Genomic DNA, 27683 nt, shown 5'->3' on the forward strand with positions numbered 1-27683 from the left:
CCTGAAACATAAATATGGCTAAAGAGCTTTTATAGAAGAAAGGTGACCACAGAATTCAATAATAGGTCTTGTATTACACTGATGGCAAGTGATAGAATGATGAAGGTGGCCAGGACTGTTGGACTCTAACGACTGACTAGATTCTACAAATCTTTCTTTGGTTCCTTTTTTGATGGGACTTTGCATGAAACTTAATTGTAGTTTACATAAAGTATAGAATTTACTAGAAGAATTATCTCTGAATAGTAAGGGGATTCAGGCTACAGATGTTTGGAAGATGATGGTAGTCGGCTGAGAATAGCTCCATGAATTTTTCAGGGAAGGTGATCTGAGGCAGAAATGTCACAGAGACCTCAGATCATTCTTCCCTGGAGATGGAGAATGTATACACGACTGTATGTGTAATCTGTCTTGCGTAAAAAGCACTGAAATGATTAAATCCATTGTGAACAAGTATTGGACACTAATGCAGAAGCAGACTAATTGGAACCAACTTTTATTTAAAAATTTTTAAAAATATTTATTTATTTTTTGGGGGGGGGGGAGAGAAAGAGAGGCAGGGGCAGAGGGAGAGGAACATGGAGCCCGACTGACATGGGGCTGGATCTTAGGACCCCGAGGTCATGACCCAAGTGGAAAACAAGAGTCGGATACCTAACCGACTGAGCTACTCAGTTACCCCTTGAACCAACTTTTTGCATCAGAACTAAGCAACCTGTATTATCTCAAGATCATGCTTACCAAATTTAGGCATTCTTTGTAACTCTTATTTTTAAAAGCCATCATAATTCTTTCCCTTTGTTTTTTCTTTCCAGCTGCTGCTGCTACTGAATTTGAGGCATGCCATGCACCGCTTCTGCAGTGATAGCTTTGTTTTTGCAAAGTGAATGGAATGGAGTTTGTGGGGATGTAGAACGCAGGCACTGAGAAACCTACATGAATGTGTAAGAATGACCACAAGGCACCAAACGTGGGTGTATTTATCTGCTTGTCTCATTACTAAGAGGTTTTAGTTCTAAAAAATATCCGGAAGGATTTAGCTTTGGGGAAGTGGGGAGGGAGAAGGAGTGGAATGAGTTTTGAAATTTTAAACAATTTATTTGAGCTTCCAACTGATATACTCCAATTTCTTTACACCAGAAGCAGGGTTTCTTAAGGGACAGTTGAGAAAAGATTTTACCATCAGTGTACAGAGACATTAAAAAGTTGATTTTACAATTTATTTAGTATATTAACAAGAAGACATTTCATTGCAAGAAAACCTGGAAACTGCCAAGTTTCAATATTAGTTATTAAAACAGCAATTAAGACGTTTTTGTGGTCCAGAAATATGTTTGTCTTGGTGACATATGCTGTGTTCCATTTGCAGGCTAATTATGTTGATGCAATTCTATCTGATGTTCTACTCCTTAAATAGGTCATGTGGTTTCATTGACAGAGGGTAAGTGAAGCTCCTTTTTATTAAAAAAAAATTTTTTTTTAAAGTAGTCTCTGCACCCAGCTGGAGCCCAACGCCAGGCCTGAGCTCACAACCCTGAGATCAAGACCTGAACTAGGATCAAGGGCCATCCAGATGCCCCTCCTTTTCATTCTCTTTCAGAGTCAGTGGAGAAATTCAGTTCTGGGGTCAGATTACTTGGGTTAAATCTACATTCTGCCTCTATCAAGTTTTATAACTTTGGGCAAGTTAGTTAATCTCTGTGTCTCAGTTTCCTTACCTGCAGTTGAGGATGATAATAATGTTACTTATCTCTCATGGGGTTATTTTGAAGATTAAAATGAAAGAATTATAGTACATCCATAGTGAGAAATCAATAAATGTAATTTTTAAAAATTTACAGATAGTAATATTCACTTTTTTTAGGTGTATAGTTCTATGAGTTTTATTACATGTATAGATTATTGTAGCTATCCATATACCAACACAACAGGGTGCAGAATAATTTCAGAAGAATTCCCTTATGCTCTCCCTATGGTCAGATACTAATACCACCACCTCCTTCCCCAGATCCCAGCCCTTGGTTATTACTTATGTGTTTTCTGTCCTTATAGTTTTGCTTTTTTACAGAGTGTCATATAAATGGAATCATACTGTATATAATTTTTTGAGATTAGCATCTTTCACTTAGCATAATACCCTTGTGGCACAACCTGATTTATAAAGGAACTCCAGCTGGAATTCATCTGACTTCATAGAAAAGGGATTAGATAAGATTTTTTTTCTTTTTTAAGGATCATTGAAGAGAAGAAAACACATAGATTAATATTATGCAAAAGGAGACTTTAGCCTAATATGAGAAAGGAAATTTTCATAGTTATCGAAACATCAAATATAATGCTTCTTTAAGAGGAAATTATTTCCCTGTCATTAAGGGTGTAGACTCATTAGCTAAAGGGCCATAAGGAAGGCCAGGTGAAGAAGATGCAAGAGTCATATATGAATTAACCAGGAAAAAAGCGTTGATGATAGTGGTATATGGTGTTTTGTATGTGGGAGCTCAGAGCAGGACAAGGCTTTGGAAGGTCACGAATAATCCCAAATAATCTGTAAATGTAATCATATTTGCTCCATGCTTTGTGGGTGAGAGCTAACTGTTGTTGGGTGCAGAGGAAACTTGAACCCTTGTCACCTTGGCAGTTCAACTGCATACGTGGGGAAGTTAGGCAGTAGACATCATAGAAGAGGGAGAAGAGGTCAAATCCTGACCTGGATTGGAAGAGAGTGATGGGGTGGGGGTGGTAAGACTGAAGGAAGGGGAGGAGCTGGACAAAGCTACAACTTTGCACTGCATGTTTGATCCCAGAGGCAACAATTATCATGATAATTTTAAAATACCATGTATATTGCCCTAATTTATACAGATGCACGCACATATACAGTATAGTATTATGTATGAGAATGTATATGTTTAACTTCATCTTCATTCTGCAAATCAGTTAAATCTCAAAAACCTGAAAGTTCACTGTACCAGCTATGATTTCCTGGCTATGTCCTAGGGTAATTGTGTGGTATTTGATTTAATCCTTGAGCCAATACTCTGTGGGAGAAACTATCTTTTTCATGTTCTAGATGAGGAAGCTGAGGTTCAGAGAGGTGAAATTACTTACCCAGAGAAATAGAGGTAGTAAATACAGAGCCAGAGCTTCTTCTCAGGAATGTCCTAACCTCTTCAGAGTTTGGTCATTTGCCTTCATTATGCTGTTACATATTGATGAGAATGGTTGAATTTTGGTCTTTTTTCTGCTTGGAAATCCATGATCTGATTTTGTTTTCTTTTTTTAAAGATTTATTTATTAGAGAGAGAGAGAAAGCATGTGCGAACAGGGGGAGTGGCAGAGGGGAAGAGAGAAAGAGAGAAAATCTCAAGCAGACTCCCTGCTGAGTGCAGAGCCCAACTCAAAGTTTGATCTGATGACCTTGAGATCATGACCTGAGCCGAAATCAAGAGCTGGTCCCTTAATTGCCTGCACCACCTAGATGCCCCTCTAATTTTAATTACAAGGGGAAACAATCTGACATTTTAAAGTATACTCTGTAATGATACTTTGTGTTTGTTGTTATTATTAATGGTGCTAAAACTTTATATCCAGTTACTACCTGAATTTAGCAAGGATTTTGGGCAAGAAGAGCTAAGCTTTTCTTCACTCAGGAAAGGCCTTGGAATGAGAGGACCTTGAGTTAAAATTTTAGTTCGGTTCATCATAGCTGTGTGATCTCTCTCAGCTTCGTGTTCTTTAGTGAATTCAAAATGATAATAAAATGGTTATTATGTCATTTAAATGACAAAATGGTTGGGCAAATACCTGGCATTGCTTGTCACATGGTAGGTATTTGCGAAATTAGGAAAAATAATTCAGAAGCACTTCTAATTTCATGACTTAAGTATAAGCAGAAAGGTTTATTTGTTTGCACTGTAGTCATTTTGTGGCTCTGGTTTGTGCTTGGTGGTTTTACAGGAAGATGCACAGAACAATTTTGTTTACATTCAACTCAATCTTAATGCCTGTGAGTATGAATCTAGATCAGCAGGGAATACATTGAATGAATTAAGTTTAAGTATTGGATGGTATATAGATTTCCAGAAATATATATATTATATATATGTATATAAAATATATATTATATATATAACATATATATTATATAGATTATATTATAAAATAAATTATTTTATATATATATCCCTTATGCCATTCTTTTCTTCTTTTAATTGCTCTCATAAGAAGACTAATAAATCCCTCTGGAGATTTCATTACTAAAAGTGAGAGAAGCCAAGCTGGGCTAAAAGTTATTTGAACCTGTTTCATTTTAGCATATATGCTTTTCACTTGACCTCTTCTCTCCGATCTAAGAGGAATGCAACTGTGAGCAGTCAGGGGATCTATGCTCTACTAGGATTCAACTTTCTCATAACTTGTGGCTGTGGGTGCCCTAGGACCATGTTCTTCCATTTTGAGTCTGGCAATCTTTTACCTTTTTAGTAGCATTTTATTTTTTATTTTTTCTATTCATTTGAAATTCAGTTCTACTCATCAAGTATATTTATTGAAAGTTTGCGCCTCCTCGTGTCCCACATGCTGGGACTTGTTGACATAGGGAGGAAGCCAAGATACACCAAGTAAGGACTGCAGAAGTTGGGGAAGCCCAAGGCGAGGAGGCAAAGCCTGGTTGGGCAGAAAAGAAAAGAGAAACCAGCATGGGGAGCGCTGAAGATTGATGACAATGACAGCAGGGTGCTCAGCTGTAGGTAAGACCGCAATGTTGTGACAGCAGGAGGAGGGACGACAAGCACTCCAAATTGCTGCTGGAAGCTTGGCTGCTTCCCCAGGTGCCAGCTGTGTTTCACTCCTCCTAGCTGCGCTGGTTTCTTTCTTTCTTTCTTTCTTTCTTTCTTTCTTTCTTTCTTTCTTTCTTTCTTTCTTTCTTTCTTTCTTTCTTTCTTTCTTCTTTTATTTTATTTATTTATTTGAGAGAGAGAGTGAGCAAGAGAGCAAACATGAGTGGGGGTGGGGGTATGGAGGGGCATAGGGAGAGGGAGAAGCAGACTCCCTACTGAGCAGGGAGCCTGATGCGGGGCTAGATCCCAGGACCCCAGGATCATGACTTGAGCTGAAGACAGATGCTTCACCCTTCACCGACTGAGCCACCCATGAGCCCCTGCTTCCATCTTTTTTTTTTTTTTTTTTTGCTTCCATCTTTTTAAAGGCAGAGACCACAGCTTCTGCAATCAGAGGAGAGTGTCTACAAAGGTAACTTGTTGAAGTATTTTTAAGGATGACTCTGTTTTGATCCCATCTGTTTACAACTGTGGTGGGGGATTTTTTCTCTTCTACTCTTGAGTTCTCAGTGTACAGGTGAAGCCATGATGGTGGTGGCCAAAAGGCACAAGATAACAAAGTTAGACTTTTGTCTATGGTATACTTTAGTCAAATTGACTAAATAGAATCAAAGTTAACTGCAAAATTTTGAATTCCCTTAATGATACTGAAAGCTAAACAAGACCTTTGTGTGTTTTGTAGCTTTCTTCAGCATAGCTGGCAGGTTACATAATACCCATTTGTCCTAAAAGTGGATAATCTTTATGGCAGAAATTACTGAAAAAGACATGGCAAACATCTTCAGCATCTTCCCAATGAATCAGTTGTTACTTTTTTTCCACAATGCCTTGGGAATTATCAGCATTTTTCTTTAAAAAATGAGAAATAATGGGGCGCCCGGGTAGCTCTGTCATTTAAACATCCAACTCTTGATTTTGGCTCAGGTCATGATCTCAGGGTTGTGAGACTGAGCCCTATGTTGGGCTCTGTGCTGGGCGTAGAGTCTGCTTGAGACTCTCTGCCTCTGCCCTCCCTTAAAAAAGATTGAAAAATACCTGTCATCTACATTTGGACCTTATAAGAACCTTGTGTTGTAGATATTATCTTCATTTTACAGTAAAGGATCAGAGAAGTTATGTACTTTGTCCAAGAATGCACAGGTAGTAAATAAAATCAGATTCTGAATCTATAAACCAACTTAGGGGGCTTTGCTCTCTCTTCTAGAACACATAAGCTTTTGTATAGCTGCTGACAAAATATTGAGTGATATAGATGACATACACTGAAATGAATCTGTTGTTCATGCTGTAATAATCTCTTGTCCTCTCCTTGTTTCTTTTGTTTCCTACCTTAGTTTAACAACCCTATCTCATTTTTTAAAAAGTAATTTTTAATCATTTTTAAAATTCTTATTTTTAAAATTTTAATTCCAGTATAATTAACACACAATATTATAATAGTTTTAGGTATATAATCTAGTGATTCATTAATTATATACATTACTCAGTACTTATGACTGTAAGTGTACTCTTCATCGTGTTCACCTATTTCACCCCCCTTAACCACCCAGTTAAAAGTCTGTGTTTTTGTCTCTTTTTTCTTTGTTTTGTTTCTTAAATTCCACATATGAGTGAAATCATGGTATTTTTCTTTATCTGACTGACTTATTTCACTTAGCATTGTGTAGATCCATCCACATTGTTGCAAATGGCAAGATTTTATTCTTTTTTATGGCTCACTAGTATTCCACTAAACATATATACCACATCTTCTTTATCCATTCATCTATCCATGAACACTGAGTTGCTTCCATAATTTGGCTATTATAAATAATGCCACAGGAAACAGGGGTGCATATACCTTTTCAAATTAATGTTTTCATATTCTTTAGGTAAATACCCAATAGTGGAATTACTGGATCATATGGTAATTCTAATTTTAATTTTTTGAGAAACCTCCATACTGTTTTCCACAGTAGCTCCACCAGTTTGCATTCCCACCAACAGTGCCCCAGGGTTCCTTTTTCTCCACAGCCTCACCAACACTTGTTGTTTCTTATGTTTTTGACTTTAGCCATTCTAGTAGGTGTGATGTGATCTCTCATTGTTTTGATTTGCATCTCCCTGATGATAAGTAATGTTGAGCACCTTTTCATGTGTCTGTTGGCTATTTGGATGTTTTCTTTGGAAAAATATCTGTTCATGTTTTCTGCCCTTTTTAAAATTGAATTATTTGGATTTTTTTTGGTGTTGAGTTGTATAGGTTCTATATATATTTTGGATACTAATCCTTCATTAGATATGTCATTTGCAAATATTTCTGTTCCCCAGGTAAAAAATCATAATCATACAGTACAGGCACAAAACTCAGTAGTAAGAGGGAGCCATGTCATCAAGAAGGTCAGAAACATACAAGAGTATTTGGAGAACTTTATTATGTATCAGGAGATATCTTAAACCTGAAAAAGGAAAAAAATGAAAAAGAAGAAAATTATTGACTTACTATTTGAAAAAGACTAAAAATCCCAATTAACACCATAAGCCATATGCCAAGATGAAATCCAGATGGATTAAAAATGTAAAAGTAAAGAGTTATTTTAAAAAGCTTTAAGAACATGAATATTTACCTCATTTTAGAAGAGGACAGGAATTTTTAAGTTTAAAGGCAATGGAAGAAAGCACAAATGTTTATAGATTTGAATACATAAAAATTGACTTTTGAATAGTCATAAATAAAATGAAAAACAGTAGATGGGAAAATACTTGATATCAGATTAAGAAAGGCTATAATTTTTAATATATAAAAAGTTCTTGCAGATCAAAGACAAAAATCTCTAACACTGCAATAAAAAATGGATAATGGCTTAATCAGAAAATTCAATGAAGACAAAATATGAGACTAATTTTAATTAAAAGATTTCAACTCATTTTCTAAGAAAAGCATTAATTAAAACAAGATAGCCTTTCTCTACCAAAATAGAATGAATGTCTCAAAATATATATTCAATTTTGGTAATGGTCTGGCGAGATGGATACATATTCGCAAACTTTCTGGAGAGCACTTAAAATTTTTTTTGAGAACCTCAAATAAGTTTGTGCCTTTTGACCTCATAATTCTCTTTCTAGGAATATATTCTGTGGTTTTAGTAAAAATTTCAAACAAAAAAAGATATAATGTAAATATACCACTGAAATATATCTATATATTCATATATATATCACAAAATGATATATGTAATTTTGCATATATGTGCAAAGATTTTTATTTCAATATTTTAGGAAAGCTTTGTATAATGAAAATTTTACACCAATATAAAAGTAGAGAGAATATGACAGTCAATTTCTATGTACCTATTACCTGGCTTCAGAAATTATTTTTTTTTTCCAGAAATTATTAATATTTTCCCACTCCTATTTCATCTGTTTCTTTTTTTTTTATTTTTATTTTTATTTTTATTTCATCTGTTTCTATGTGTTTTTTTGTCCAGGACTATTTTAAAGCAAATGAAAGACCTCCAAATTATTTTATTTGTAAATACTTCTGTATGGTAAGAGCTTTAAAAAGTATCCAAAGGCTATATTATTAAGTGTAAGAGAATTAAACAGGCTTATGTTCACATTTCTTCACTGACTAAAGAATGTCTTTTAATAATTGTTTTGTTCACATTAGATTCCAAAAAAGATCTGCCCATTGCACATATTGATGTTATATCTCTTAAGTTAATGTATAAAAGTTCCCCCTTTCTTTTTCTACTGTTATTTATTTGATAAACTAGATCGTTTGTCCTGTAGAATGTCATACATTCTAGATTTAGCTGAGGTCTGCCCCATGGTATAATTTAATGTTTTTCTCTTTCTCTCTTATTTTCTGCAAGTAGCCCTCAGAATGAGGCTTGACTAGTCCGGCTCATTTTCAGTTTTATTTTTTGGCAAGAATACTGTATGTGTGGTGTTCTATACTTCCTGTTGTATTATATTAGTATGCACATAATTTCTAGTTGCCTCACTTTCAGTGACTCTAAGATTGATTTGTGGGTTCTGGTGAGCCCTCTTTCTCAAAGTCTTTACTGGCTTTTTACATAATTGTTAGTTATAACATTTATTAATGATCATAGCCTAGATCCATTATTTCTTTTTTTTTTAAAGATTTTATTTATTTATTCATGATAGACACAGAGAGAGAGAGGCAGAGACACAGGCTGAAGGAGAAGCAGGCTCCATGCAGGGAACCTAACATGGGACTCCATCCCTGGTCTCCAGGATCACACCCTGGGCCGAAGGCAGGCGCTAAACCACTGAGCCACCCAGGGATCCCTAGATCCATTATTTCATTAAAATTCACAAAATGGTACTTTTCTAATTCAACCAATCCTTTTGCATCAACTGGAAATTTTCTATAAAGAAAAGCTCTCTCTTCAACAATTTGATTACTCTAAAAGAGTTCATGCTGGAAAGGCATGATACATGCTTGATTCTTCTTATTTTCACTTTTTCAGAGTGATGTGTCAATGCTCTTGCTACCTTTATCTCATTGTTTTATTATGGTTCAAGCTGGTCACAACATAAATGTCCAACAGTAGAAGATACCCTGTGAAATATCTATGCTATAAATATTGTGCAGCTTTTAAATTTCAAAGAATATTTAACAACGTAGAGAAATATTCCAAATAAAATGTTAACTGAAAAAGACCTAGAAGTGTATACATAGTGTGATCTAAATATTATCTAAAATGCATGCATTGTAAAATACTATGTCAGACTCAGATATTAACATGATCACCATAGGGGGCAGCCCCGGTGGCGCAGCCGTTTAGCGCCGCCTGCAGCCTGGGGTGTGATCCTGGAGACCCGGGATAGAGTCCCACATTGGGCTTCCTGAGTGGAGCCTGCTTCTCCCTCTGCCTGTGTCTCTGCCTCTCTCTTCGCTCTCTCTGAATGAATAAATAAATCTTAAAAAAAAATGATCACCATAGGATAGTAAGTTTTAGAGTCTTACAATTTTTATCTTTATTTTCCATAGACCCTTCAAGAAGATCCATTTACTTTTATCTTTAAAAAAATGTAAATTTGTTTGAAGGAAATGTCTCTGGATAAGTTGTTATACTTGGAGAGATTCACAGATGCTGATCTTGGCTCCAGCTTTGACTTCTATTGTAACTTCCATTATAACTCTCTCCTACATCTAAACAAGTTATGGTGCTAACCAAACAATTGGAGTGATTTAAAATGTGCTCAATTCTGCAGATTCTGAGACATCTTTTTCATTAGACATAAAACTCTTACATAATCAGGAGAATGGAATCTATTAAGTCATGCTCAACTAAATTTGACTAGTTCAGAAGACAGCTGAACTGAATTTCCTGTTTTTGTTTTTTCCTTGTGTGTGTGTGTGTGTGTGTGTGTGAGTGTGTGATGTTTTATCAAGTGGTCCATTGGTCCATGTCAGATAAACACATGGACCATAATCTCAAGATTGCATCTTCTTGCCAGGGTCTGTTTAATATACTAAATTTGTTTGTTGCTTAGTTTCAAGATGAATGAAAGGAAACCAACACACTGGCTTTGATTTTGACAAATTCTCAGTAATCCCTAAGAAAGTACTTGATTCTCCAAGGACCTCCCTGAGGCCTAGTTTCTATCTCCAGAAAATGAAGATTAGATGGTTTGATTCATGGGATTGTTTCCAACACAATGTATATAAAACTCCTGGCACAATCCTCAGCAGCTAGCATTTGCCAACAAACAACTAGTTTTCTCTTCTCTCTTCCTAAACAGAAAGGGAAGCAATCTTTTCCAGTTTTACTCTTATAATATTAGAGACCAGGTCCTGGGCGCAGGATCTAGAATCGAGTCTAGCTCCACTCCTGGTTTTGAGCCAGTGAAATAAATAAATCTTTTTTGCCTCAGTTTTCCCTTCCTGAAAATGGGGGAAATAACAGTACTTACTTATAGGCTGCTATGCCTATTAAATGAGTTAATAATTGCCTACTGCTTAGAACTTTTCCTGGCACAGAGTAGGAACCAAATGGGTGAGGCTATTATCTTTATTATCTGCCTAGAAAAATGATATGTCTAAGCTCAAAGTTCAAGGCACTTCCCCGTTGGATGATGCGTGAGATACACTGACCACTTCTTGCTTTACTTCTCTTTTCTAGGTCCTACACAGAACCTCTTCCTTCTGTTGATTCATTTATTACTTATAGTCACACAGTCCAGATCTTCCTATTTATAATCCTGTGATTATAATTGATTAGGATTATATGAGACTTGTCCCTTTTCCTTGTCTGTTTTTGTTGTGGTGGTGGTGGTGATGGTGATGGTGAGGGTGTGTATGTGAGTGTGTATGTGTGTGATAGCCTGAGATATGGTGGTACAGCCAACCTGAAGGATGTGGGTGTAGCTGAAACTTCCCACACATTCATTCTATTACTTGTCTTTTATTGGGAAATTTCCATAGAATTCTACTTCTGTTATGGGACATATTATTAGCATAGCTCTCAAAAACTAAGTTTCATATCTGTCAACTATCCTTGTTGAAGGGTGGGAATGGGATAACCTCAGTTTTTCCAATATTTTGACAACTGAAGGTTATCAGAGAGGTTTAGGAGAGGGTGCTGGATGACACAGAGATAGGGACGAACCACAAGTCCATATTATTCGGGAATGGGACAACCTAATCAGGGCACAAGGAGCTCTGGATCCCACAAGAGAATATTTCTCTCAGATTATAGGGACTCTGTTAGAAGACATTTCTCACTCGGCTGAAAACAATAAAAACAGATCCAAAGTAGATGTAAGGTGCCTTCTGTGGCAGTAACCTAAGAGATAAAATGTGCTAATGACACAAAGATGTCCTTTCTATTAATTCATAGGCACCGACAGTTTCTCAATTTCCATCAAATTGATTAGGGTGTGTACCCTAGGAAAACAGGAATATAGTATTGCAACACACCTATGGGGAATGTTGTATTGTCCAAACAGATTGAGTTATAGAAATGGGGTCTGGAGAAATGAGTGCCCATGAGTAAAGCCTTTTCATTGGTAGTTAGCAGTTCCCCGAGTCAACAATAATCTTCATCTGAGGTCAGGCCCCTGTTGTCTGAACAAAAATGTCTAGCAAGTGATAGGGCAATCCACTAAGATATTCCACTGAGACTATTAAGAGCATCTATGCCTCAATGCTTTAATTCTGTGTTCACCAGGGACAGACTGAGACACCCTTTGTTCCACTGATTGTCAGACCCAACAGTAGGAAGTGATGTCTGAGAATCTGCTCAAATGAACCTTCTATCTGGGGCAGATTACCCAGGGTGTTGTAGACCATGCTAAGGATTTTGGAAGTTGGGAAACCACTTGTGGGTTTTAAACAAGGAAGTGAGAAAACATGTGGTGCTATTTTTAAGTTTATAAAGTATAAAATCAGAAAAAAAAATCTACTTGAACTATTTTAAATTTTAAAGAGAGATTCACTTACTTTCCATTCACAAAAACTTTGGAAACATTCTAAGATATTATATTAGTCAGGGATCTCCAGAGAAACAGATCAATAGTATATGTATCCATATCTATCCTGAAACCTCTGGAGGCCTTCAACTGATTGGATGAAACTCTCCCACATTATGGAAGGTAATCTGCTTTGCTCAATCTACTGATTAAATGTTAATCAATCTAGGAAATAGGTTCGCAGTATCACATCTGGATTGGTGGTTGGCCAAACACCTGGACACTACCCTCTAGCCAAATTGACACATTAAAATTAACCATCGCAGAGAGAATTGATGATGTCACCCTTAGTTGAGAGGAGATTTTGTTGGTTCAGGAAAGTTAATTGGCCTGCAATCGGTAAGAGAGAGGGCCACTCTCCTCATCTGCTTCACACTTGAGGCATAAAGTAGCAAGAACATTTTATAACACCCCCCCCCCCCCCCGGAAGTCCGAGGTGGTAAGTGCCATTATTTGAACACTTCTCTTTTTTGTCCTATTATCATACAATCCTTTCATTGACAACTTTGTGATAAGGGCTAATGTCCTTTAGCTTCACTATTGATGTTGTGGAACCCTATTAATTGATGTTTTGTTGATTAACTTAAATTGAATTCCACCTTAGAAAAAAATTCCATTAACTTAGAATTAAATTCCACCTTAGAAAAAAATGCATGCGTCCATTGCTAATGATCAGGCTTTTCTTCTTACAAGGCAGGGTTTCAAAACCCCAATGACCAGGTTGAAAGAAGATGAGAAAGGGTATTGGACTGGGCTCTGGAAGATTGCTAACAGTCTTGTTTGATGACAGAAACTACTTTCTAGTTTTTAAAGTGTTTTCCTGTGTGTTTCGGAGCCACGATGATAAATACACCAACCTATATAGAGTCCCAAGCTCAGTCTTATTATCTAAGGCTGACGAGAAAATAATTCTAATTTCTTAGAAAAATGGACTCATTATTTAATTACACAAAAGTTAAAGGGCACTTTGTGATTATTTGAATTAACAATAATCATGATAATTTCCAATCATTTTCATAAATTTTCATCTAAATTCTGACTCTAAAACTCATTCAGATTAGGTTTAAGAAAAAAAACAAATAATCTCCAAGGACAAGTCATTTATTATCAATTGCTGGTATCCATGGCCAATAAATATAAGTTAGATTCCCACATGAGCCTTTACATTTTATTGTATTATTTTTTTTAAAGATTTTATTTATTTCTTCATGAGACACATAGAGAAAGGCAGACATAGGCAGAGGGAGAAGCAGGCTCCATGCAGGGAGCCTGATGTGGGACTTGATCCCTGGACTCCGGGATCACAACCTGAGCCAAAGGCAGATGCTCAACCACTGAGCCATCCAGGCTCCCAGCCATTTTGTTTTAAGGTCCATATTTTAGACTGTATTCCAACATTTTAAGCTCTATCTCTATCTCTCTGAGAGATCATCTTACTCACTGAGGGAAATGGACAAGAGTTATGGGAAAATCCATATCAACATATGCTCCTGTGAGAAAATGACTCAGAGGTTGCAGGTTGTTGGGGTGTGGTAGCGGATAAAGTATGTCATCACCCTGGGGTGGATAGATGTAAAGGGCCAAGAGCTTTCTGTTGTATCACATTTGTTTTTTAAATGAAATTTGGACTTCCTTCCTTTCAAAACTAACCAGGCAGGGATAAATTTATTATGCATATCAAAGTATACAATAAAAGTTGTTGTTTACCAGACTTTGTAAGATTTTTTCTTTCTCACTTGTATCACTCACAAATTCTAGAGAATGTAATTTGAACTTTAATTTATTATAAAATTATTTATTAACTTTATTATTAATACATTTATTATTTAGACTCAGCCTCTAATCCTCAGTTTTACTCATCTATATGCAGTATTTGTAAGTGAATATTCTTCCTTTGTTTATGGGATCCAACCAATAATGATTCCATGGTGAGACTCGTGTGGTGAAATAGGAACTTTCTAAGATTTGCTGAGATCCCTCTTCACTAAGGACAAATAGTCAAGGAAGCCCCCAGACCTTAGGGAGTCCATGTTGTCATGAGGCACCCAGGTAAAGGAACACTTATAAAACATTTGATCAATTGTATAAAAGAGGTTTCCTCCTGTGCCTTTTCTCACACTGCCCACATGTTTTGTATCCACTGCTCATACTTTGTTATGGATCCTGTCCTTTACACCTGCTCAGCCTTTCACATACGTCTTCTCTATCAGGACTCCAGTTTTCCCTGGTGAATCATGCCTTCCCAATTAGGACCTGTCATTTGAAGTATACCAGGCTGCCATTCGAGGTGACTAGACTACTTTAACCAAGGGACAAGTATGTGACCCAACAGAAGCTAACTGATTCTGTTTCCCAGGATCTTGAATCTTAGTGAATACCTTGAGGGAAAATGATTGGAGGCTTCATTCCCCTTGCTGTATCCTGAAGAGACTATCCATCCTGCCTTCATGATGGATTCCCCTTTCCCTGTTGTGCAAGAAGCCTCATTATTTAAGCTTCCTTTGATTTTTGTGAGCTACTTCATCCCATAGCTTTCCAATACATTCCTTTAAAGATGTGGTTTATGTTGCTTAAGATGAATGAAGCTTTGATACAGTATCATTCAATATGAAGAGCTCTCCCTGGCCCGCCCTACCTTCTCCCTGTGCATACCTCCAACCTTTGCTTGTATAGGTTTCATTCTATTTACTGTCATTCTCTACATTTTTTATTCTAGGGTATGGTGATTGCCCTTTGAGGGAGAGTCTTGGCCCAACTGAAGCAGACCTGGGTTTTCCCTCTATTACAGTAGTCACACTGGGTAGGAATTTGAAGAACTATCATCTGTGCTATCATTTCGAACTATCATTGAAGAACTCCCATCTACTGCACATATGTTACCTTATTTAATTATTATAGTCAGTCTATGTATTAGGCATTATTATTTCCACTTTATAGCAAGGAAACAGAAGTTCAGACAAGTTAACTGGTTCAAGGTTACATAGCAGGAACGTATCAGAGCTCTAATTTGAACTTGCACCTACCTAACCGCAAAACTCAATTTTTCCCTGCTGCATCTCTCCCAAGACATCACAATTTTAGTATCTTGAATGCATCACTTTATCTTTGTGAGACTTGGTTTCCTTATCTATGAAACAGAAATATGAAAACCTACTATGTCATATAGTTGTAATTACTAAATGGGATAATGTAGAGAAAGCCCTTGGCTTTTATAAGTGGCCAAAAGTGAATGCTTTCTAGTTCAATGTCCAAATTTGATATGTAAATCTGGGTCTTGGAGATTATGGTGAATTCAAAGTCTTGGCCAAATCTGTCATTTCTGATTATCATCTAACTGACTTCTTACCAGAGTGTCTAGCAGCTGAAAAACTTTAAATTGGATTGTTGTCTTCTTTCTCCTCTCCCCCTACACCTTTCCAGCTTCTGAGAGAAGTGCTAACAAACAATGAAACTCTTATAACAGGACATCCATGGCAAGGACATGGCGAACTCAAACTCTGAGTAAGTGAGAGATGGTCTTCTGCACACTTGCCTTCAAGATTATGTATTTGCCTATGTGTGTTTCTTTTTTGTTTTTTAAGATTTTATTTTTTTTTATTTGAGAGAGAGAGATAGTGAGATACAGCAGAACAGGAGAGAGGGGGTAGAAAGAAAAGCAGGCTTCCTGCTGAGCAGAGAGCCCACCACAGGGCTCAATCCCAGGACCCCAGGATAATGACCTGAACCAAAGGCAGACACAACCGAATGAGCCACCCAGGTGTTTCCTATATGTGTTCCTCATGTTATTTTTTAGTTTAGAAATGTAATTCACTTTTTTTAAAGATTTTATTTATTCATGGAAGACACAGGGAGAGAGAGAGGCAGAGACACAAGCAGAGGGAGAAGCAGGCTCCATGCAGGGAGCCCCACATGGGACTCGATCCCAGTAACTCATTTTTTGATAACACTTTAGAATATTTCCAAACTCCTGTCTCTAAGGTTTTTAACCCAAGCATAAATTTTCAGTTTACCAGTTGAAAAATAATAGTCCCTCTACCTCATAGTGTTGCTGTCAGGGTTAAATAATACATGACGGGGTGCCTGGGTGGTTCAGTGGGTGAAATGTCTGCCTTCGGCTCAGGTCAGGGCCCCAGAGTCCTGGGATCCAGTCCTGTGATGGGGGTCTCTGCTCAGTGGGGAGTCTGCTTCTCCCTCTCTCTCTCCCTCTACCCCATCCCCCTCCCCTGCTCCCCACTCATGTTCTTTCTCCCTCTGTGCTCTCTCTTTCAAATAAATAAATAAAGTATTTTAAAATAATACATGATAATCGCTGTGCCTAACGGGGACTATGCACTCAGTAATTGTCAGCTATGATTATTATGACATATTTATATGTTTAGTATTTTGAACATAACTGATGCCTGGCAAGTGTTGGTTGAATTGAATAGAGTAGTCCACAGGAAAAAGAAGCTTCATGGAATAGGTGAGTCATTGAAAATAAAATGTTTTAAGTTACACAATGTTTGGATGCAAACTGAGGGAAAATAAGTTCAAATTAAAGTTTTGATTTTTCTTTTAATCTTGTCAATTTTTCTAGTATAAGATTGAGTTAGGGTGAAATGAGAAAATACTGATTTAAATGAGGCTTTTGATTTTAGCTTCAAGTTTACGTTTTATTCATTTTCTTCACTGAGTGGATATGAGGAAAGCTGCATTTTCGAAATGCACCGAAGGCTAAAGGTGCTTCATTGTCCCTGTAACCGTAAATGAAACCCACATCCTTTCCTCTGACCAGGGGTTAGTAAAAACACCCCAGGGGATACATATTATGAGCATTTATTTTATAAGTCTTTGTCAAAATGACAGGTTGTGAGAATCAAATTCAGGGCTGGTAGTGATATCACAACTCCAAAGCCCTAGAGGCATCAGATACCCCTGTCGAGCTATTTGGGGTTGTAGTTTAAGTGGCTGGAGGAGAGGCAAGGAGGTAGGAAATCTAAAAACCTGGGAGGGGGACATGCAGAATTCATTGGAACCAAGGTTAAGGTAGAGGTGATTAACTGAAAACATGATAAATCAATGTCTTTAGGGATAAATTGAAAGTACAAAGGGTAGGAAAAGCTTATAAATGTCAAGACCTATGGTGGTACAGGCCAGGATGGAGGATGGGTCATGGAGCCAGGAATTCAGAGATGAATAAGGACTATGAGGCTGTATTAGAATCAAACAGGCCTGATGGCTTCAAATCCCATTGTGTTTGCCTCTCACCCACGGCATGCTCACCTCTAAAACAGACCAACCAGACTCTGGGCCAGGGCAGACTACAAACTGCCATAAGTGAGCAGAAGTCTTATATCAAGTTTGAAAGTCATGAGAGATTTTCAAAAGCAAGAGGTTTCATCTTCCATAGTAACATATTTCTGTACTGCGTGCCATCTCAAATCTATAGCAGGAGAAAACACATAAACTGAAATAGCACAAGATCTACATCATCCTATCTCATCTTAATGGTCCTTTTGAACTTTGCTCCCAGCTGTGGCAGCAAGGAACATGTTACAGAATGTTGCATGGTAGGGTCAGTTTTTGGGATGCTACTTCTTGCCTGTTATACAAATAAATTCTTATTTCCATCTATAACTTATGGGAATATGGACTTATTTTAAAAATCTGAATTAAATAATAGGCTTTTATTATTTATTAAAAATAAATTGGAGAATATAGTTTTAAAAATTATGATAAATAGCATTTAGACTATTGAGATCTGAAAAAATTTTCACCATGATTCCTGACCCATTTTTAGTATTCATGTAGTAGCAAACGTTGTTAACAGAAAGGAGAACATGAGGTGTCCAGAGGAGGGGAAGTAACTCCAAAGTCAGTGATATTTCACAGTTGAACAAGATAGAAAGTACTGTGGAAAAATTCTACTGCCTTAAAAGTTGTCATTCTGTTGGATTTCTCTTGGATGATGCTTTCCTATCTGAAAAATATATTTATTAGTAGCTGCCCACACTATTCCGTCGACATTTAAAAAAACTTTTTATTGTGAAAAATCTAAAGCAGACACAAAAGTAGAGGAAAAAAAGCATAAAAGTTCTCTGAATGCCTGGGTGGCTCAGTTGGTTAAGCTTGTGCTTTTGGCGCAGGTTGTGATTCCAGGGTCCTGAGATCGAGTCTCGCGTAGAGCCCCATGCTCTTTGAGGACTTTGCTTCTCCCTCTGCCTCCCTCTCTGTCTCTTATGAATAAAAAAAAAAAAAATTCTTTAAAAAAAGTATGAGTTCTCATGAACCTATCATCCAGCTTCAAGAATTATAAATATTTTTACAGTCTTGTTTCATTTCGACCCTCTCTTTTGTGTGTGTGGAGGAGCTAGAGTATTAAAGGAGATTCTAGACACTGTGTCATTTGACCCATAAAAACTTCATTAAGGATTGCTAATTGAAAGAATATGTTTTATGTGCAAACCATGTCATTATCACACCTTACAAAATGAACAATTTTAATATATTCAATCCATATTCAAATTTATGATGTCTTACATATTTTAACAATATGTCCCATTTATTAAAATCATGCAAAAATAATGTGAAAAGTCACTAGAAATCATAAAAGACACTTATTCGAAGAAATATTTACACTAATAATATATGGTAATGATGAGGAGGATAGACTTGTGATCTATTATAGTAAAAGTAACTGCCTCTGGGATTAAGTTACAAGAATCCTTAGCTTTAAATTGCATAGTATTTTAGAAAGTCCATTTAAAAGTTTTTGCTTTTCATTTTTGTAGAATTACTTGGTTTCCTGAGAATGTTGGATAATTTATTTTTGTTCTTTTGAGGCATTTTCCATTTTGTAATATTTATTTTTCTGGTAATGAAAGTAATTCATGTTCCTTATAATAATGTTGGAAAATCGGTCATAATTTCATGACCCAGTGATGACCACTCAATGTCCTGGAGTATTTCCTGCCAGTCTTCTGTGTGGCTATGTGTTTGTGATGCATATGGGTGTGTACAATGTGTACAAATAGGCTTTCATTCATTGTCTCCCACTCTTTGCAATTTACATTCTATTTAATGTGTTTCCCAAGTCTTTGAACAACAATCATCATTTTCACAAATCTGTGTGAATCGATGACTACTCTATAGCATAAGTCCCTAAAATGGAATTACTGTGTTCAGAGTATGAGTACTTGTAAATTCCTCAGTATTTATTGCTTAATTATCCCTTAGAAATTATTTTCCAACTTCCAGAAAACAAGCACTTATTTTAAAGCAATTTCATTAGCATAAAATATTTACATGCAACTTTTTTGATAAATTGATTTATGAAATATTACATCTATTTTCTTTCTTTCATTTAACTTTGTGAGAATGAATAACGTTTCAGCGTTTTTTGGGAAATATTTTTTCAAATGTTAATATCTATAAGTATTTTTTTGCCCATTAAAATGTTTGACAAACTTTCTATTTCAAGGCTTATCTTACTAAGTTGTTAGTATTTTGTCTATAGTAAAGATATAAACTTTTTGTGTCTTATGTTGGCAAATATTTTTCTCATTTTTTCTTCTAATTTCATTTGTTTTTTCCTAAAGAAATTTTAGATCTTTTACAGTCAAGCCTGTCAGTGGTTTTTAGTGTTATTTCTTTCAAAGATTTTACTTAGTCCTTCCCATTCTCAAATAGTAAATATGTACTTAAATTTGCTTCATGTTGATTTATGATTTTTAAAAATACTTTTATTCTTTATTCCTTCTGAGTTAAATTTAAGAGTATGTTGTGATGAGAAACAGGGACAGGACATCTTCTAATCATTTCATTTTCATACCATATAAAGGATAACCATTCCTTTTCTTATTAGTTTTTTGGTCATAACTTTATCTCACACTAGATTTTTTTTTTTACACACTAAATTTTGATGACCACTTTGGCACATAATGGTGCATTGATTTAGAATTGTATTTCTCGGTAGCTTTTTAAAAAAGAGTGATTGATTGATTGATTGATTGATGAGAGAGAGAGAGAGAACAGGAATTTTTTGAGAGAGAGAGGAAGCAGGAGAGTGGCGTGGCAGAGGGAGAGAATCTTCAAGCAGATCCCTGCTGAGCATGGGTCCCCCTGGGGCTCCATCCAGGACCCATGAGATCAGACCTCAGCCAAAACCAAGAGTCAGATGCTCCACCAACTGAGCCACCCTACACCCACTTGGGAGATTGTTAGAGGGCCTTCTTAGTTGTCTTTTTTTTTTTTTTTTTAAATCTCCTATCTTTGAACATGACAGTCAATGAAAATGTGTTGCTTGAAACAGACGATTAATGAGTCATTAATATACCTAGGAAAGTATTAACTTCAAGATAAATAAAGGTCTGTTTTGACTGTTTTAAATGTTTAACTTTTGGACCAAAAAAAAGGGGGGGGGGGCGCTGGGTCTGATTTTTTTTTTTTTTTTAATGACTCTTCCATTATACGATTCTTTCATGTAACTTAACTACTCAGTCATTTCTTAAGCCAGAGCACCAAGCCGGATTCTCATGGTCCGCGGGATCAAGATTAACATCTGGACCCAAGGCATTTTCATTCATCATTCTTCCAAGGCAATTGTGGTGCAGGCTGGAATTTCTGTGACCTTAGTAATGTGCAGACCCTTTTTTGCCAAAGACCTTTGAAGACTGCACCGGGTCTGGTCACTCCAGCGGGATAGCCGAATGCACCAACCCTTTTCTGGAACGCGTCGAGAGCCTTGCGGCCAAGCACTCGCGGGCGGGGAAGGTGGCGCCCCCCGCCCCCGCCCCCGCGGCCCCGCGCCCGCGCCCCGAGAGCCGCGCTCGGCTGTAAACGGCGGCCCCGCGGGGACGCGATCCCGGGCCTCTGCGGCCTCCTGCGGCCTCCTGCGGCCTCCTGCGGCGCGGCGTTCGCTCCGCCGCTGTGCGCGCCCGGGCCGAGCCTGCGCCTCGCTGCGCTCCCCTCCCGCCCGAGCCGCCGGCCGCCGAGCGGATCTGCAGCTTTCCGGCGCCCGGTCTCCCCGCCCTCCCCCGCCCTCCCCCGCCCTCCCCGGCTCCCGGAGGCCGCGGCGTCTGCGCGGAGCTCGGCCCGGGGGCTCGCCGGCCTCGGTGCAGGGCCCACCCCCGACGGGGCTCCGCGGGCTCCGGGCCAGGGGCGCAGAGGGTGGGGACGGCCTCCCCGCTTGCCCCTCCGCCTCCCTTCGCAGCGCAGTGACAACGGAGTGAGAAAGTCGCTTTGTTTCGTTACTTCAGTACGGGACGGCTCTGCCGCTTTCGGAATGACCTTGGCCTCCAGTTCCCATGAAGTAAAACCCGGAGCTGGGGCGGCCCGGGCGGCGCAGCGGTTTGGCGCCGCCTGCAGCCCAGGGCGGGATCCTGGGGACCTGGGGTCGAGTCCCGCGTCGGGCTCCCTGCAGGGAGCCTGCTTCTCCCTCTGCCTGTGTCTCTGCCCCTCTCTCTTCCTGTGTCTCTCATAAATAAAATCTTAAAACAAGCAAACAAACAAGGAGCTGAAGTAGATGGGGTGCTTTACCACCCGCCCCCCCCCCCCACGGAGTCCCCGGGGAAGGTGCCTCTGGGGGCGCTGTTTCTAGCGGCCTAAGCGAGCGAAATCAAACCAAAACACTTCTCCCCTTCCCCCGAAAAGGCACAACCACAAAAGACCCAACAGCAACAAACCCCTTGTGAGAACGTTGAAGCAGATCACTTTCCAGTATTTTTCAGTGCTAACGTGCCGTGCTTTAAGAATGTTATCTTCATTTCCTTCACAACTCATTGCTTGCCTTTGTTTTCATGTGTAATGGTTCTCGCAAATTGGTTGATTCCACTTCAACAGTTACATTTAATGACTTGTGTACAATCTATCCATTAGCTGATTAAAGCAGCTTACGAAAAAAAAAATCAGCATCACACAAATTCTCTTCCAGAGAAAATTCTGGAATCTAGACCAAAGATAAGAGTTTTAGTGCTAGGTGTGCCACTATTTTGTTTTGTCTTCGGCGATTCACTTCACCTCACTTTTGATCTCTGAGAAATGAAGTAGTAGACCTGAATGGTCCTCTTTCCTGTTTTGTTTTCAGGTCACCCAGGCTTCCTGACCTGCTGGCAAACTGACTATACAGTCAGACCCTAGGTAGAGTATCGGTTTAACTGCGGAGGATTGTGCCTTGGCTCCCAATTAGGGGTTTTTACTCCTTGGGACTTGGCCTCTCCTTCCTTCATTGATCTTATCAGTAGGAAGCAGGTTGGGTCATTTGCTGATGGATTAGTGAGGGTTTGAAGGGCTCCTTCCTGATAGCATCTGAAGGTAGGTCCCATGTGAACCTATGGTCCCACTTCATTGCAAGAAGAGCATGAAAGGACCATATACTTTTTTTCCCCCTTTAGGATAAGCCACTCTTCACAATCTACTGGTCTGTTGGGGCTGCTAACTATTTTTGGCAAACAAACTGCAAGTGTGGTGCCAAAAAGTTAAATCAAGTGAAATAGGATGCAAAACAGGAGGTCGCCTGGGGTGAACAAAAGGTGTACAACTCTCCCTATATGGTCAACTTTCTTGGATTAAAAAAAAAAAAAAAGATCACTTATCCTCAAGGTTAGAGGATAGAAGAAGCATTAATAACAGACCTTTGATTTTACTCATAGATCACAGATCTTCCTGAATAAACTTTATCTAACCTAGGAAAAGTTTGATGAGGCAAAAGATTATGTGTTTTCCACATTAAGGCTACTCTGTCTACGAGTTAATTTCCTCAACAATTTCTATGGTGACGTAAGTATAGACAAAAGTTTTATGTCTCCTCGCATTCTGACATTTTGCTATCCCAAAACCCAGTAAACTCATATCAACAGTTAATTTCTGTTTCAAGTTATAAGATGAGGTTCTTTAAAGATTTTAAGAAGTTATTTGCCAAAGTACTCTAGGAATTTGATTTGATTTTTAAATATTAAAGGTTGAGGGTCTTTATATGCCTTTCAAAAGAACATGGAGGGCATTTGGAGATCTTTAATCCTTTTTAATAACTATTCATTTAAAAAGTTAATTAAAAAGTTTTAATTTGAGCTGTTAAATGAAGTCTGGTATTAAGGAAATAGAATTCCTGGTTCCCTTTAGAGAGGACAGGTATTCAAGATTAAGATCTGGGCACAGAGGTGTTTGTTCACTGCTACTATGATAGCTTTTAACCTTTCTAGACTAGAACTAAGATTCACAGAATCTGTATGTATACATATATGCTATACATATACACATATGCACGTGAATACATGCTGTATGTATATACACATAAAGTACACGAATACATATATATGACACATACACGTGCATTTAGAAATAGGTATATTAGAAATCTTGAGTCCATGCTGATACTACCAGTTCAGTTCTATCCTCACAAGGTTTTGCCTTTCCGGTTCACATTAATATGCCCTTTCTTCCACAGTGAGAAAACCATGGTTCTCAACAATCTCCATATATTAGTTTATTTGCTAAATCCTATAATAGATAAAATTTCAGAATCTCTTTGCCCATACCATTAAAAACCAAAACTGTTAGTAAGAATTCAGAACATGTTTGCTATTCTCCACTCCCTGCTTTATGCCAGGCCCAAAGCCAGGAATCAGGTATCATGGTCATAAGGGACTTGGAGGAGTCCTTTCACCACCATTCCATCCTGGAATATGATGGGGTGGTTTTGTGGTTTGTGGTTTTTTTTTTTTTTAAATAACACTGGATTTATTTGTTTCAGTTTGCTTTCAGTTTTAGGTTTTTCTGTCTTATCTTTTTCTTTGATTTTTATTTATTCTTTGAGTATATAGAATATTAACATGATTTCAAGCCAAAACTATAAAAATAGGAATCCTTGGGGAAATGTCACTGCCTCGCATACTCCTTCCACCCTGTCCCCTCAACCCTTGTAGATAACCATGGTGGTTTTCAGGTTTCTCATTTATTGTTTGTTTGTTTGTTTGTTTTGGTAAAGATATGTAGGTATATGTATGATTTGCTACACAAAGCGAGAGCATAATACATATGCTGTTAGGCATTGTGCTGTCATTACTTCATGATGTCTTTGGGAAGTTGCTTCATGTGAATTCACAGTGATCTTCCTCATTCTCTTTTATAGCTGCAAGGAAGTTAAAAAGCAGCAATGAGCTAGATATTCAGAGAGAGAAAAAGAATGAGGGAGAGACAGTGACAGAGAGGGGCTATTGCTGTATGATGTGGGGATTTGGGGGCATAGATGAGTAAGAAACATCTCTATGGAAGTTTTAAGTTTTTCTCTGGGTTGTGAGGTGTAATTTACTGCACTTTCCAACCCCTGAGAAAACTTCAGGGGAGGCCACTTTTATATTGGATATGTCACTTTGCTGCATAGATATGAAAGTGTAACAAGAAGACTGATTTTACCTTAGTTACAGGAAAAGGTCAATAATATCATACAGTGGGTCACTTAAAAGTCCCGTTTCAACTGTGGCTAATAGTATAGATCTTTCCAGGTCTAGCTGGGCTGTGTGAAAAGAGGTAATAGATGCCCAAATCCCTGTTGTCTGGGAGTTTGAAGGCTCGTCCTAGACAGGAGATTTCTCACTCAAGGCAGTAGACGCTGCAAAATGTGCATGGAGAGCACTGCCACAGAATCATCAGGGCATAAAACTTTCAGCAACAGCCTGGAATCTGGTGAGTTAGAGGTTGACGTCAGGGCTGAGTTATTGTGCCAGAATCTGAGAAATGGAGATGAAAGGAGGCCCAAACATCTCAAGAGTAAACAGGGAGGGACTTAGGATGATGTTCCAGCTAGAACAAGTGCTGCTGTTCACAGCTTCTTTTGAAGTTCTGGTTGGGGTGTGGTGGGTCAGCTGAGTTTGATGAACCTGAGACACAAACATGTAGGCATCCAAGGACTAAAATAGAATGCCATACAAAAGGTCCAGAAAGGGAGTTAGAGTGAAGAAAATATCAGTGGGAAGGGAAAATATTTAAATTTCATTTTTACATTTTGGAAACAGATCTAAGTTAGAATGTAATAAAGCAGGCTTGTTAGACAAACCATAGAATACTCAAACATAGACAAACATCTGAAAATAAATTTTGTCTTATGTGCCAGGTTGTAAATGCAAGTAATTTACTTCCCCCTGAAGTTGAAAATATGTCTAGTTTTCAGTAGAAATTTCTAGATGAGAGATTTGGAAATGACTAAGAAAGCAGAGGCATTCAAATGATTTTTTTGCGGGGGCTTTCGGTGGTTGTTTTTTTTGGGGGGGTAAGACAGGAGGTAAGAAATGATAGCTTGATATATTGCAAAACGTGTCTTCCGCTTCTTCTTTCTCTCTTTACTCCTTTCCTCTTTTGCTATTAAATTTGTGACAAACATCTGTATAAAAACTTGAAAACCAAAACAAAAATATACTTAATAAAATTTGTCTAAGTAACTTATAGTTAAAGATACTTTTTAGAGTTAAAAAATAAGGGGGAAATTAAAATTTTCAGATTCATAACATTTTTTTCCCTGAGTTTCTTTTTATGTAGTTTTTGTTTGTTTGGTTTTTTTTTTCTTTATTTTTGTGTAGTATTGATCTTAATCTTTTTTGTGTCATGGACACCTTTGGCTGTTAGATGAAGCCTATGGACGTATCTAAATAATGCTTTTTAAATGGATAAAATAAAGTACACCAGACTACAAACAAGCAAATTATAAAAAATAAGCCAATTATCTTGAAACATAGGTATCAAATTTAAAAACGTAAAAATCATGATATGGTAATATGTACACCCTAAAAGTATCACTTTATAACAAGGAGGTCACTATAAGGTAGATGCTCAACCATGAAATTTTTTCTCATTCAAATTCACAGACTCCCCGAGTTCTAAGGGTTATGGGCCTCACTTAGAAACCCTCCCTGTAAGGAATAATTATATTTTATGATATCTTCATAGAAAAGGTATGGATCACACTCCATGTTATTGTAGTATTATTTAGAGTAGCCAAGTAATGGAAATAACCAATGTGTCCATTAACAGGTGAATGGCTAAAGTAAATGTGAACATTTACAGGAAATGGAACATTACGTCATCTTAAAAAAGAAGGGATTCTGGTGGCTGTGACAACATAGATAAACCTGGAGGACATTATATAATATTAGTCATAGAAGGACAAATACTACATGATTCCACTTATATAGGGAATCTGAAATAGTCAAACTCATAAAAGCAGAGAATGTAATAGTAGTTTCTAGGGGTTGGGGAATGGGGAATATGGGGAGTTATAGTTCAATGGCTATAAAGTTTCAGTTATAGGGGCACCTGGGTGGTTCAGTTGGTTGAGTGACTGACTCTAGATTTTGGCTCAGGTCATGATCTCAGGGTCATGAGAGTGAGCACTGGGTTGGGCTCCTCGTTGAGTGTGGAGTCTGCTTGAGATTCTCTCTCCTCTCCTTCTGTCTCTCTCCCCACTGGTATGCATACGCTCTGTCTCAAAAATTTTTCAGTTTTGGGACACCTGCGTGGCTCAGCAGTTGAGCATCTGCCTTCGGCTCTGGGTGTGATCCCAGGATCTGGGATCGAGTTCCACATCGGGCTCCCTGTGAGGAGCCTGCTTCTCCTTCTGCCTATGTCTCTACCTCTCTCTCTCTCTCTCTGTGTGTGTGTCTCTCATGAATAAATAAATAAATCTTAAAAAATTTCAGTTATGCAAGATGTATAAGTTCTAGAGATCTGCTATACAACATAGTAACTGTAGTAATGATACAATACACAATAATTGTGCACTTCAAAATTTGGTAAGAGGGCACACCTCATGGAGGTGTTCCTCCCACGTAAAACAAACAAACCAAAAAAGCAGAAGAAAAAAAACAGAGGAACACAAGGAAACTAGGAGGTGTGGAGGTGTTAATTATGGTGATGATACTACAGGTGTTTACATCTGTCTGAAGTCATCAAATTGTATGTTAAATATGTGCAGTTCTTTGTATATCAATCATACCTAATAAAGCTGTTAAAAATAAAGATTAAAAGAAGTATAGATCACTGATAAAAGCCTACAAAAATAAACATGACCCCATATATTGGCTAGACACCTCCCCTAGTGCATTTCTAATTTCAATGATTATAGTTTTCATTTCTAGGAATTGTACTTTTAAAAAATCTGCCTGGTAATTTTTATAAGCCTTATTCCCTTTTACATTTTTGTACTTATTTATTTCTTTAAAATATTTACTATGCTTATTTAATATTTGGACTACTTGTTAAAATTTATTATATCTCCTGATTTGCATTCATGGTGGCCAGTTTTATTGTGTGTACACACTGTGTGCCTTGTCACCTTATCTGTGGGAGCTCTTTGAAGCCTGAGTTTAAAGAGCTTTCCTCTAGAAAGAACTTGTA

The 27683-nt window shown here is 37.8% G+C and overlaps 1 long non-coding RNA gene across 22 annotated transcripts in view; it reads left to right on the plus strand.

The window, feature by feature from the left end:
• The window catches only part of LOC102153066, a 125531-nt gene extending 104441 nt beyond the window's left edge, over window positions 1-21090 (plus strand). For 16 of the 22 annotated variants that reach the window (XR_005366819.1, XR_005366818.1, XR_005366824.1 and 13 more), the window contains 4 exons: window positions 816-944; window positions 1370-1441; window positions 15741-15821; window positions 20815-21090. This is a non-coding gene — a long non-coding RNA (uncharacterized LOC102153066). Of the gene's footprint in view, window positions 1-815; window positions 971-1369; window positions 1442-15036; window positions 15121-15740; window positions 15822-20798 lie in introns of all 22 variants that reach the window. The other 6 variants (XR_005366830.1, XR_005366838.1, XR_005366828.1 and 3 more) reach the window with 6 other exon arrangements.
• Window positions 21091-27683: the final 6593 nt, after the last annotated feature.

The sequence above is a fragment of the Canis lupus genome, chromosome 11, assembly GCF_011100685.1.
Source record: "Canis lupus familiaris isolate Mischka breed German Shepherd chromosome 11, alternate assembly UU_Cfam_GSD_1.0, whole genome shotgun sequence".
NCBI lineage: Eukaryota > Metazoa > Chordata > Mammalia > Carnivora > Canidae > Canis > Canis lupus.